General features: G+C 41.9%; 1 protein-coding gene across 1 annotated transcript in view; it reads right to left on the reverse strand.

Moving 5' to 3' along the window:
• Positions 1-14,257, reverse strand: part of REV1 (REV1 DNA directed polymerase) — a 429,753-nt gene that overhangs the window by 303,472 nt on the left and 112,024 nt on the right. The gene's annotated exons all lie outside the window — the stretch shown is intronic.

Raw genomic sequence — 14,257 nt, forward strand, 5'->3', positions numbered from 1 at the left:
GGATTGGAGTGGGTTGAGGTAGTGAGGTGGATTGGAGTAGAGTGGGGTGGATTGGGGTAGAGTGAGGTGGATTGAGTGGAGTAGAATGGACTGGGGTGGGGTGGCTTGTAGTGGTGTGGATCTAACTGGATCAGGGTAGGTGGATTGGACTGGAGTGATAAGACTGGGGTGAATCGAGTACAATGGTTTGGAGTGGGGCGAACTGCAGAGGGGTGAATTTGAGTGGAGTGGCTTCGGGTGGACTGGAGTGGGGTGAATTGGAGTGGATGGAATAGACTGGAGTTGAGTGGATTGGACTGGGGTGGGGCGGGGTAGATCAGATTGAACTGGGGTGGACTGGAGTAGACTGGGATGGACTGGAGTACAGTGGGGTGGATTGGATTGGGGTGGGGTGGACTGCAGTGGGAAGGATTAGATTGGAGTGTGGTGCACTAAATTGAATTGGTTGAACTGGGGTAGATTGGATTAGTGTGTATTGGAGTGGAGTGGATTCAACTGGGGTAGACTGGATTAGTGTGTATTGGAGTGGGTTGGATTGCATTGAGGTGGTGGGATTGGAGTGGGGTGAACTGGATTAAGTAGGGTGAATTAGACTGGAGTGTGTTGGAATGGGTTGAGTTGATTGTTCTGCAGTAGGGTGGACTCGACTGGGGTGAAGACGACTGGATTGGGGTGTGGTGGACTGGACTGGAGTGTATTGGATCAGATTGCATTGTAGTAGAGTGGATTGGAGTGGGGTGAACTGAATTGCTGTGGGGTGAATTGGATTGGTGTGGGGTGGATTAAGGTAATTTAGCGTGGGGGGATTTAAGTGGGGTGGATCAAGGTGGCCTGCATTGGAGTGGGGTGGATTGTGGTGAACTGGTTTGGAGTGGGGTGGACTGGACTGGAGTTGGGTGGATTGGGTTGCAGTGGTCTGAACTGGAGTGGGGTGGACTGTATTGGAATGGATTTCAGTGGGAGGACTGGAGAAGGGTGGACTGGAGTGGGGTGGACTGTAGTGGACTATAATGGGCTAGAGTGTGGGTGGATTGGGTTGGACTGGAGTGGGGTGGATAAGACTGGATTGAACTGGATTGGCGTGGGTTGGACTGGACTGGTGTGGGGTGGACTGTTGTAGGTGGATTGGATTGGAGTGGGGTGGATTGTGGTGAATTGCACTGAAGTAGGGTAGAGTGGATTGGAGTGGACTGGATTGGAGTGGGTGGGCTGGGGTGAATTTGATTGAAGTGGGGTGGATTAGAGTGATGTGGGATGGACTGGATTGGAATAGAGTAAATTGGGATGGAGTCAAATGAATTGGGATGGAGTCAACTAGATTGGGCTTGATTGGAGTAGGCTGGAGTTGGGTGGGCAGGATTGGATTGTGGTGTATTGGGTTGGACTGGGGTGGATTGAATGGAGTAGGGTTGATTGGGCTGGATTATGGTGGTTTGGAGTGGTTGGATTTGTGTGGGATAAGGTGGGTTAGACTGGGTTGGACTGGGGCAGATTGGATTGCGGTGGATTGGAGCAGCCTGGATTGGGGTGGATTGGACTGGAGTTGGTTGGGAGGATGGGTCTGGAGTGGATTGGGGTGAGTGGTTTAGATTGAGTAGGGTGGAGTGGATTGTGGTGGAAGTGGTTTGGATTGAGTAGGATGGAGTGGACTGGAGTGGGGTAGATTGGAGTGTGGTAGGCTGCACTGGTCTGAGTGGATCGAAATAATGTGGAGAAGATTGGAGTGGGGTATACTGCATGGTTATGTGTTAAAGCATGATATTGGAAATTACACAAAAGAAAGAAACAATGTTGCTTTGCAATATTTAAAAACAAGATAATAATCATCTTTTGAGAACAGTGCCCATGATCAAAACCAAAACAAAACATGAAGGCAAAGTGAGAAAAGAAGACTTGGCAAATTAATGAAAAAGTTAACTATACAATAAAAAAAAAATGCAACTTTGTTTGTCCTGCTGGGAACGGTTATGCCAGTCACACACATTCTGTTTGCAGGGCACTAAAAGTTCAAAAGAACAAAATAGTGCTCCACAAAAAGGAACAGAAATGGTGTTAGGCCTGGACCAACAAGGCTGTAAAGAAGAGTACCACGCAAGCCAACAAATGGAAAGCAACGGGCCAGCTCCCTGCCCTTTTTGTTAACAGTGTCTCGCAAGCAAGACGCATGCGCTAGCATTCTATCGCAGACTCTACCCTAAAAATTAGCGAAGTAACATTTAACCAAAACATCACACTTTTAAAGCGAATCCTAGCAGAGCTGAAAAACAAAAAATATGAATGCCAAGCTTTTGAGTATTTATGTACACTTCTCTTCACATCGAGGTGGCCTGCTAAAAATGAGAGTGAAACAAGCAGGAAACATACTTTACTTTTCACTCAAAAAACAGTGCAGCAGAAAACTGGACCACACACTAAAACAAATAGTCACTTCCATGAAGGCATCGGAGCTTGGGAAGCAGTGACGTATTCCATGACAAAGTACAGGCAGGGTGGCTCAATTCAGTTCAAAGCCCCACACGCTGTAAAAACTACACAGACAGCCAGGTTCAAGTCTTGGCATCAGCTCAACATCCTGTGATTCTGAGCATATCACCTAATCGTACCATGCTTAAACAAAAGATATAAAAAAACATGACTGTAATGTAACTGCAGCTCTTGTAAATCGCTCCAATACCTTTGGGTCGAGATTGTGCTAGCGGGGAAAGAAGCACTAGGCTCTTCGGGGGGAGAGGGGGGGAGAAGGGGGGCTTAGGGGAAGTGGCACCTTAATCATAGCATGAGCAGCTGACTGTGCTAAATTAAGTGAAATCAATTTGTGCTAGGTCCGTGCTCCAGGAAGAGAACAGAAGTGACGGCTTTTGGCCAATAAAGTGGCACAAAATAAGAGTGACAAGGAAGCCCACGAATGGTAAGCAATAGGGTGGCTGCAAGCTCCATATTATATTATACATAATAGTCTTGCAAGCGAGAGTACATGAACTGTTGCAGGCTCGGCCTAATGACTCAATATTCATTCCATCTGCTTTAATTTAATTCACCCAGCTGACTGCATTTTGTGTGGGGCGTCTACAATTTTTTGCGTTCAAAATGCATCAAATGGACGCCAAAGTGAAGCACATGTGGAAGGTGCCGTAATTTGTTGGTTTTGGTGTGGTCATTGTTCAGCACACAAAACATTTGTTAATGCATTTTGCCAGCCTTGCATAGCATTCTAAAATGTTTTGAACAATGCAGTTTAGGCCACGATGCAATGTTAATGAGTGAATAAAGGTCCTGAAAACTCGGTTTATCATTTAATGAGCCTAAGGCTGGCTCGATATGCTGTGCAGAAAGTGTTTGTGGTTTAAAACCACTGCAGCTATCATGGCAGGCAAAAATAGAGACTCCGGGGGGGCTTTCACCTGAAATTCAGCTCTGAGTCTGTAATAGAGCTGAACTTCAGGTGAAATGTTTCCCCGGAGCCTGAATGCCTGCTTGAGCCGCTCGAAAGTGATCATCATTCAGCTGATTGCGGTGTCAACTTCACTATCCATCATTAAAGCTTTATGAAATAATCTGGGTCTCATTAGTAAGAATGGGTCAATGGTGGGCAGCATATCATTCTTATATGCATCTCAACCAAAAAATGAATATTATTTAATTGGTGTTAAACAAGCACCTTCCTCCTTTCAAAAGATGCTTGGTATTTTAATTATGGAGAATTTTACTGCCAAACTTTACACAGAGATGTTACTACCATACGTTTTCGGATTAGTCCAGCCTCTTCTACTGTTGTGGACACCTGTATTGAACCAGGTTGCTTCTTTGTTACACATGCCACTGTACTGCAGATTGGAAGAACAAGGAACATCACAAAAATAGGTCTCCAATAAAAACAAATCATCTGGGTAATACTAAAGAAATGAATGAATTAAATGAAAGCAGGGTTCTATCTGAAAGAGCTGTCTTTCAACTCCAGAACTGGTACATGAATAGTAATCAGTGCAGTCTAACTGTACTTTTGTTTTCTCACCAGACATGTTATCCAGGCAGAAGACAACAGAACAGAGCCTGCATTGGCAACATCAGACACCTCTACTAGCTACAACCATCAATCATAACAACCAGCAATCAATATAACTATCTGCTAGGCAGTAGACATACTCGCTGAATGAGAAGCGACATCAAAGACCTGGTACAGCCCACTGGCCTACTCTTAACTCACAACCCCCATAGGGCCTGATTTATATATTGGAGGACAAGTTACTCCGTCAAAACGGTGACAGATATCCCATCTGCCGAAATCTAGAATCCCATAGACTATTATGAGATTTAGATTTCGGCGGATGGGATAGCTGTCACCGTTATGACAGAGTAACTCGTCCGCCAATATCTAAATTAGGCCCTTAGTCGCATATACTTACCCTGCAAAGACACATTCCTTATCCACTGGACAGCGATTCATATCCCAGTCTACAATAACAAAATTGCAATCATTTGAAAAGTCATTGAGGAACTACTGAAGATCTGCAAGACCATAATAATAGTCAATTGTGCTTTATCAAAGTGCCAAAAAAACAATAAGTCTCTCTACCTGAATGCACTCCATGCCATCAATACATAAAAAATGCCCCTTCTCCTCACACTCATACTCAAGCTCAGCTGGACTGAGCACTGGGGTGGAGATGGAAGGGGGAGAAGCACTTCCACTGCTTGTTTGTGAGGGACGGAATCCAATTACAACAAGCAAGGACAGCATCGCTGCTGCAACATCCTGTGTTCTGGGCAAGTCACTTATCGTTCCATGCCATAAATGAGAAAAAACGTGCAAGCTCTATGAAGAGAATAGCAGGCAATGGGGCGGGGGAGTTCAATCACATCAGGAGCCGTAGACGGCCACAGATTAACTTAAATCAATCTGTGCTTGGTCCCTGCTCCACAGAAAAGACCAAAAATTACTTTTTGCCTGCACTGTCCAATAAAGGAGCCTGTAAAGGGGAGTGGCGCTGAAGCGCACAAACGGTAAGCATGGGCAGACTCCAAGCCCTTTTCTATATGACAGTGTCTCACAAGCAAAATCCATGAGCTAGCATATGCACTAGCAGGCTTGATCCTAAAAAAAGAAAGAAGTGTAAGTGCATGGAGCAAGGCGCAAAGGGAACTAAAATGTTGAATGTTCTTTTACTGCCCCACAAAACACAGTTGCGACTGCTGAAGTTAAGGTCATTTTGATGGTGTATCAAAATCCTAATACTTACCCTATTACAGCACTTATTCCACCAGGGGTTGTTTAACAAGACATGGCAGAATGTCTTTGAAGATTCCACATGATGGCGAACTACGGTAACAAGTAACATGTTGTTCGTCGTCATGGGATCTTTGTTGATACTTGAAAATGCTACACCCAAATACAGGGAGTGCAGAATTATTAGGCAAGTTGTATTTTTGAGGATTAATTTTATTATTGAACAACAACCATGTTCTCAATGAACCCAAAAAACTCATTAATATCAAAGCTGAATATTTTTGGAAGTAGTTTTTAGTTTGTTTTTAGTTTTAGCTATGTTAGGGGGATATCTGTGTGTGCAGGTGACTATTACTGTGCATAATTATTAGGCAACTTAACAAAAAACAAATATATACCCATTTCAATTATTTATTATTACCAGTGAAACCAATATAACATCTCAACATTCACAAATATACATTTCTGACATTCAAAAACAAAACAAAAACAAATCAGTGACCAATATAGCCACCTTTCTTTGCAAGGACACTCAAAAGCCTGCCATCCATGGATTCTGTCAGTGTTTTGATCTGTTCACCATCAACATTGCGTGCAGCAGCAACCACAGCCTCCCAGACACTGTTCAGAGAGGTGTACTGTTTTCCCTCCTTGTAAATCTCACATTTGATGATGGACCACAGGTTCTCAATGGGGTTCAGATCAGGTGAACAAGGAGGCCATGTCATTAGATTTAATTCTTTTATACCCTTTCTTGCCAGCCACGCTGTGGAGTACTTGGACGCGTGTGATGGAGCATTGTCCTGCATGAAAATCATGTTTTTCTTGAAGGATGCAGACTTCTTCCTGTACCACTGCTTGAAGAAGGTGTCTTCCAGGAACTGGCAGTAGGACTGGGAGTTGAGCTTGACTCCATCCTCAACCCGAAAAGGCCCCACAAGCTCATCTTTGATGATACCAGCCCAAACCAGTACTCCACCTCCACCTTGCTGGCGTCTGAGTCGGACTGGAGCTCTCTGCCCTTTACCAATCCAGCCACGGGCCCATCCATCTGGCCCATCAAGACTCACTCTCATTTCATCAGTCCATAAAACCTTAGAAAAATCAGTCTTGAGATATTTCTTGGCCCAGTCTTGACGTTTCAGCTTGTGTGTCTTGTTCAGTGGTGGTCGTCTTTCAGCCTTTCTTACCTTGGCCATGTCTCTGAGTATTGCACACCTTGTGCTTTTGGGCACTCCAGTGATGTTGCAGCTCTGAAATATGGCCAAACTGGTGGCAAGTGGCATCGTGGCAGCTGCACGCTTGACTTTTCTCAGTTCATGGGCAATTATTTTGCACCTTGGTTTTTCCACACGCTTCTTGCGACCCTGTTGACTATTTTGAATGAAACGCTTGATTGTTCGATGATCACACTTCAGAAGCTTTGCAATTTTAAGAGTGCTGCATCCCTCTGCAAGATATCTCACTATTTTTGACTTTTCTGAGCCTGTCAAGTCCTTCTTTTGACCCATTTTGCCAAAGGAAAGGAAGTTGCCTAATAATTATGCACACCTGATATAGGGTGTTGATGTCATTAGACCACACCCCTTCTCATTACAGAGATGCACATCACCTAATATGCTTAATTGGTAGTAGGCTTTCGAGCCTATACAGCTTGGAGTAAGACAACATGCATAAAGAGGATGATGTGGTCAAAATACTCATTTGCCTAATAATTCTGCACTCCCTGTACGAATTAAATGAGATTTACAAGTTTATGAAAAGAGAAGTATTAAGAACTTTGAATTTGATCATTGATAGCAAGATAGGTCATACATCACTATCAGGACAATGTGGCCGTTATAAATGACAGCACGTGACATTTAAAGCATTATTAATAAAAAGGAGAGGTTATCGCAAGTTCCACAAATATTTTCTAACACAGTAGAAAGAACTCAATCAACACTGAGGAATCATTAAAGTTGAAAACAGTCATGGTCACCTCTCCCAACACCCTTATGCTCCTCTCAATTGAAGCTTGCAAAGGCTGCTATGCTATGTTTGGGTCTCTCACCTTAAAGAGTATCACAAACAACGGAGTGGCCTGATGCCCTTGAATAATTGATATCCTGAATAAACCTAGAGGGATTCTGGGTGAAATGTCAGACACCGAGAGATGACTGATTTACTGTCAGCAAAACCACATTGTTACCTACTCTCCAGTCATACAGTTCAGAAGACAGTCCCTGGGTTTATCAGGCTACGCCTTACATCACTGTACAGTCCATTTAAGTTATTTACACAGTCAAGGAAAGTGGCTGTACCGGAGGCTCAGAGAGATTCAACACAGCATCCTTCAGAGAAGTGGCATTGATATCTCCACTCTTTGAAGATTTTGAATGTACTCTGAACAGAATAGCAGGGTCAAGTTTCAAGTGCTCATTTGACGGCAGATAAATTTCATTTGAGTGGGATATTTTGTGTTCTTTTCTTTTTTTCAGCTGGGTTCTTAAGCATAGGATTAGCAGAGTCATGCCAACCTAAAAAGGGACAAAGCCTCCTGCCATTGTTACAGCAAAGTCTATAAACAGAGGATTAGAAAGTATCACCCACACCTAGCTGTAAAATGACAAAAGCCTTTTACCATTCTATAAACACTATTACGGTTTTGGCTTTTAGCAATTGCTTATCCTGAGCTTAAAGACTTTTTTTTAGTGAAAATGGCAAGAGGCTTCGTCACTTTCTAGATGAGTGTGGATGGCACTCTGCCAATATTCTTAAAAACTGCTAGAAAAACAGAGATTTGGGGGCGAGCAGATTTGGAGTGTCGATGGTGCCGCAGAGTGATCCATATAAAGGAACCGCTCTCCGCCTACAACTTGGCAACTATCAAGAATTCCCTGCCGTCCTTTGCATATAATATTGTGTACATTATAGCACAGGTAGTGTACAATCTACAAAACCTTCTGTAATAGTTTAAAAACAAGATGGAAAGGTGGGTGAAATGTTGCATGCTTCCAGTGTGGGTTGTGTTTGCTTGCTATGAACAAAATGATTATCTTATACAAATTCATTTATGTTTTCGCCATTGTGTCAAGCCGTCTGGCAAACTGTTTTGTGAAACAAGAGTCTATTCTTGTTATTATGGTCTATGAAGCATCAGAGAATTAAAAGGGATATGCATGCGCACTAGGTAACTCATAAGGGATAGACTAGAAGAGTCTGACCTGTTTAAATAGTATATTGTGGAGCAACTGTGGCGGTACAGGGAATGGATCTCAAATCCCAATGAAAACGTGCATGTAAACTTAAAGAAAACATTTGGGAAATAACCGATAGGTAGCATTATTAACACACACCTAAAAAATAGGCACTAAAGCCGAGAGCAGGCACCACTGTATATTGTCTACATTTTTACCTCCTGGACCAGTCTGGAGCAATCTGTAAGAGCAGCTTTTGTGAACCACATTTTGAAACTGAGGAATAGGAGTAAAGGCATAATGCAGGAGGTATGTTCACAGCAACATCAGGGCATCTTCTAGTGATCCCTTCTTAGGAAACTCTGGCCAGCAAAAAACAATATATCTCTTGCTAATCCTCAAGACAAAGTAAGTCTACAGAGGAAGTGCGCATTAGAAGAAACAGATGGTTCACCACATTATGAAGAACCTCCCATTTGTTACTGGTAGAAGACATTCGAATCAAGAAGTCAGTTGATATATTCTCTCCCTCCCCACCACAAATGCTCCTGGCGAATTTATTTGTCAACAGCCAAACCTACATTATCAGTACATCCCTGAGCAAATGAATGTAGCTCACACCTGTATTCATGCAAAATACTCCAAACTAATTGTCCTTCAAAATCTGCACTTGACCATACTGCATGTGAGGGAGAAAGTTGTTAGAGTCAACTTAGCAGCCTTCAACTCCAAAACATGGATTTAATCGTAGGACTCCCTCTTCTACTAATGGCAAACAACAATTTGTCTGAATTGACGTCATGATGTCCAGCAGACAAGCTACAGCTGTGGCTGCTTGATGAGTAACCATTTCACTCATGAGCGTCAACCATTCCTTGCATGGAAAAAGACTGAGCTGTATAATGTCCAGGATCTTTCCTATAATCTGAATGCGCCGACATGGAACTATGTAAGACTTCCTCCCCTTTCAATGGGAGACCCCATTCAGGCAAAAGCAGGATCAGTGTTATTTGATGTGTTCATCCGATGATGGAGGTCGACCACTGCTGTTGGTTTCACAAACACCCCTGGAACTGATGTTAACCTGAATGGAAGGGTCTTGAACTGCAAGTGCTTATCTCCCAAAGTAACATATACTATGACGTTTTGAGATTGAAACATGGAAAAATGCATCTTGGCGGTCCAAAGATACTAACCAACCTGCTTGAGAAAGGCTTGAAGAATCTGCTGCAACATCAGCATTTCAATCTTTGACTCCTGAGTTATCTGTACAAAGGCTAACGATTTAGAATGGGATAAATATCCACACCCTTCTGTGAGATAATGAAGTAATGGGAGTGAGAGAGCGTAGCTTATATACTCAATATTAACATGAAATGTTTATGAACTAATGTGTAATAATCCCTCATCGAAAATGTATTAATATACATTTGCTAAATGTGCCCACAGGGAGTGGCCACCAATATATACAATGACTAATGAAACTGACTAATAATGATGAAATGTGATGTTAAAATATGATTTCGCACTAACAGTAAAAGGTTTTATATTTAAGTTCTGCTAATAAATCATTAGGCCTTAGTTAGCATGAGTCGAGGCCTAGCTGCCCGGTTTCATATTAAATGTGTTTTTCGAACGTGCAGTGTGCTGACTTACTGAAGGAAATGAACTCTTATTTTTCCAAAAGCTAGAAGATTAATGTAACTTTAGTAGATCCGTTCTAATGAAATTCGACTTGCTTAGTGAAACATTCTTACTGAATGCAACAGTGTAGACTACTCGCAGGTACAAGGTCGCCTGAACCGGTACAGACAATGGAGCCACTGACTGAAGATGTGCAAAGGACCACGAGAGTATGAAATCATACCGGACACTCTACCCGCTGAAGACGTCAATCATAAGGACCAATAAACTACGTGAGAACAGTAACGGGGTGACAAATTTGATGAGCTAACTGGAAACCTATTGGATGGAGATAGTGGGGTGCAACCCCTCAACCAATGAATTGACTGTACAACAGAAAAGGGATAAAAACCCTTGACACAAGGAAGTAAATGAGAATAGGAGACTAGGAGATAGAGGAGGGGGAGATGCTATTGCGATTTGATATGACCCAGACACTTTGTCACTCTGCATAGAGACTTTGCTGTTTGGTTCTTAAAACCATCCTTGCCTTATTTGCCAGTTTACACTTTACCTCCTTATGAGGGAAGTGCCCCTTTACCCGATTTGCTGAATTCCTGGCTGATGGCGAATTAACTGATGTCCTAAGGACGAAGACAGAACCTGTATGCTGACTCAATACGGAGGGTAACTATATGACAATGATATTGTGATTGTCTGTTTGCTTTTCCTTTCTAGGTACCAACTGCTTCTTTTGACAGAGACCATAGACAGATGTTTTCCAAATTGGTGTTGCCAAATTGTTTTGCATGAAACCCAACATGCCAATGCTAATTCGAGGTTATATGAGGGGTTCACTAAATAGATGCAAATAGACAAATGACTGAATCTATGCTTTGTTGAATAACGTAATAATGATACTTTGCCAAGGATAACCCATGTTTACGTCGTGCTATATTCTAATATTCGTGATTCTTGCTTTGATGAAATCTTATCAGAGTTGCCATATTGTGACTATGCTAATGTGTTTCTTGGTTTTGAGATTAATAAACTTATTAGTAGAATTGTAATCAATAGGGAATAAACTTAATATAATAGTACTAAACTGGTGTGGTTATTCATGACTGCAAGGTCATGGTGGTTTCTAAGTTTTATTAATGTCTTTGACTAATCTGAATTGTCGTATTATGGTAAATATTGATGACGTTATTGACATATTGATTGACATGCTGATTAGTTATCTCGTTCTAAGGTGTCATCAATCAGGGTCAAAAGATTCATTGGCCTAAAACGAGTCCCAAAGTGAGTAAATTAATCATAAAGGGACGCGTTAGCAGGAGTAACATCCCTTACCTTTCTCTGATAGAGGAACATGCTAAATTTCTCATTTACTAAGAAAGAAGAAAAACATTTCTCCACCTCATGTTGATTGTAGGTCAGGTCACAAAGGTTGAAGGGTGGGGAGCAGGAGACCTCTTTTGAAAGATCAGAGAATAATATGATCCGCTGCGTTGAAGTTTTTTCTTGCCCAGTTTGAAAATAAGACACCACCCATTCTTCCCAAACATAAGAGCTGTGGGTTGGAACAAACAAGAATTCGGACAGGTTTGCTGCTAAAGTTGTATGGGAAGCTGAGGAAAATTTGGCTGACTGAAGTCCTTTACTACTGCCCCTGCCCTTGAAGGGAAAAACAGGCTACTTTTGCTGAGGTGGCAAAGGAGGTTAATGCCGAGGGGCACGTAGACAGTTATGGCCCCCAGAAATGTCTACACTTCTGATGAAACTGTTTGGCTGGTAAAGCCAAAAACTAGGGCATTAACAGTCTCCAGACTCTCTAAAATTGCTTAAAACACAAATGTCTCACAAAATAATATTTGCACAGCATTGAACATGTCACAGAACTAAAACTGAAATCAAACAAAGTGAAACTGGCAGCATGCTTCTAAGCAACCTGGATCAAACGTTGGAATGCATGTAGGCATACAGTAATTGTGACATCACCACAGTAGCCACCTACCCCAAAGTGTGGAGTATTGTCAGAAAATAGATATCATTCAAAGGTTTTAGAGCTAAGCTACCTGGAACAAGTGGCTTTATGCCCAAGGAATCAAGCCTCTTTGATTCCCTATCTGGAAGGATGTTTGGAATTGCACCTCTCCCACTTCCATACTTTTACTACTTTTTTTTTTTTTTACTACTGAACCTCTACATAGATTTGCTACCTTTAAGATAGGTCTGCACTACAGTAATAGCTTATATATATATGTACATACATACATATGCCTCAAGACCGGAACAATCAGACTCTCAAGAATTGGGTGGAAAGAAAACTAGAGAAGGTCGGTTGCTGCAGATCTATTCTTGCAAGAGGCTGAGCTAGCCACCTCTAGAGTACCCCTGAGGCTAAACCCAGGCATCCCTCGAAGCACCATTAAATGGCTTACTAACATTTAATTGACTCATTCCATAACAGTGCTGTGAACATATAAAAACACATGATGTGACATCATGTATTTTCCCAAACACCACAGGTAATCAGTGTACGTCAGTGACTGATCTTTGCTTTCTTCAAGAAGTACAGGGCTTAAGCTTGATGATTTAGGGGACATCTGCTCTCAAAAAAACAAATCCTAAACGTGGAAACAGCTAGGAAATGGATGCTACTCCGGGCCCTGCATCAATGAACACATGAAAAACTAAAGAACTGATATCACTGGGACAGCATGTTTTTATAGGAAGTGCTGCCATCACAGGTGAACCCCCCTCCACCATTACATGGCTCTCCTGGCACAGGTCATTAGCTATGGCAAAAAAAAAATTTGGGCTTCAGTTGGATATCTAGAAAAGGTTCACAATTTGAATCTGTGGAAGCACCTATTCATTAGAATATTACATTACATACATAGCCAGGAACAATGAATTGCAAGATTTGTCTTTTCTCTTTCATTTCAGAGAACAATGAAGATAGAAAGCAGGAAAAAGAAAGAGAAAGAGAGGGGAAATGCAAAAAAAGTTTGAATGAGAGAAAAGGGCAAAGACTGAGACAGATATAAAGAGAGTCACAAAGAAACCGACAGAGAGAGATGGAGACAAAGAGTAAGAAATGAATAACTGTTAACGATTACAACTTATTTGTATTGTTTTCAACATACTTTTTAGGTCGAGCATAGCAGCACGCATGCACTGCTTTTCCGACATGTTGGTATGTGTGGGCTTTTAACCACGCCCATCACTATCACTTGTTCATGGGCTTGCCTTTCAAAAATCCTTTGTTTCCGTTGGTAACTATTTTACATTTGTCCCTCCATAGGGCGGTTTTGTTACCGTGGCCATCAACCCTGTTACACGGCTAACTGCACTTTTTCCAATAACTTTGGTTGCCAGCAAACGTATTTTTCCTTGTCTTGCTCTTTGCGCTCACGGCGGCGCTTTGAATCAGATCGCTTATGTCAACTGTTTTAGAAGAGTCCAGTTAGGAATTTACAATGCTAACAGCTCTACCTCGAGCTCACACGAGACCCATTGCATTATAAATGCTTGTTTAATTTTATGATTATATGTACATGAAAACAAACTTGTAAATGAGCATACCAAAACATTTTTGGTTACTAAAAGCAGCTTGAAAACAAACAAATATTTTAATTTTGCTTGGATCTCTGTTTGCTGCAGAAACAGGACTAATGCAAGCCCTTAATGGACCACATAGTAGGTGAAAAAAAATTAAAGCCATGCAATCCACATCTGCTCCCCACTAAAGGACTGCTTAACTGCTACCTCTTGATGGTTTAGGCACCATCACTTCTATTGGGCAATGTGCTCTCAGTGAACTGATTAGATATCTTGAACTCAACACAAAAAGGCAGCAGAGATTTCATGCTTAAGAGCCCACCGACAAAAGTGGAATTGCAGCCAAAGAGCATAAAACTCCAATTATCTTTATCACATACAATCGCTATCCTATTTGATGAACTAGTATGAAATGGCCATATGACGAACAATTATGTGTGTTACAGATCATGAAAGAAATCTAATAGCCAAACAAAATGGGCCATCTGCACCGTAGTTACAACGTCTAAGACTGGAGTGATGTCACCAAGTCTTTTCTTCCACCCATTACAATGCAGAAGACAAAGGCGACGAGGGAAGGCCCGGATTCGGAAAAATTAAGGAACCATTATTTACAGCACAGACATTTTATAAAACAGTAGGTGTTAACTACTATTTTGAAACA

The sequence above is a fragment of the Pleurodeles waltl genome, chromosome 8 (assembly GCF_031143425.1).
Source record: "Pleurodeles waltl isolate 20211129_DDA chromosome 8, aPleWal1.hap1.20221129, whole genome shotgun sequence".
NCBI classification, from domain to species: domain Eukaryota; kingdom Metazoa; phylum Chordata; class Amphibia; order Caudata; family Salamandridae; genus Pleurodeles; species Pleurodeles waltl.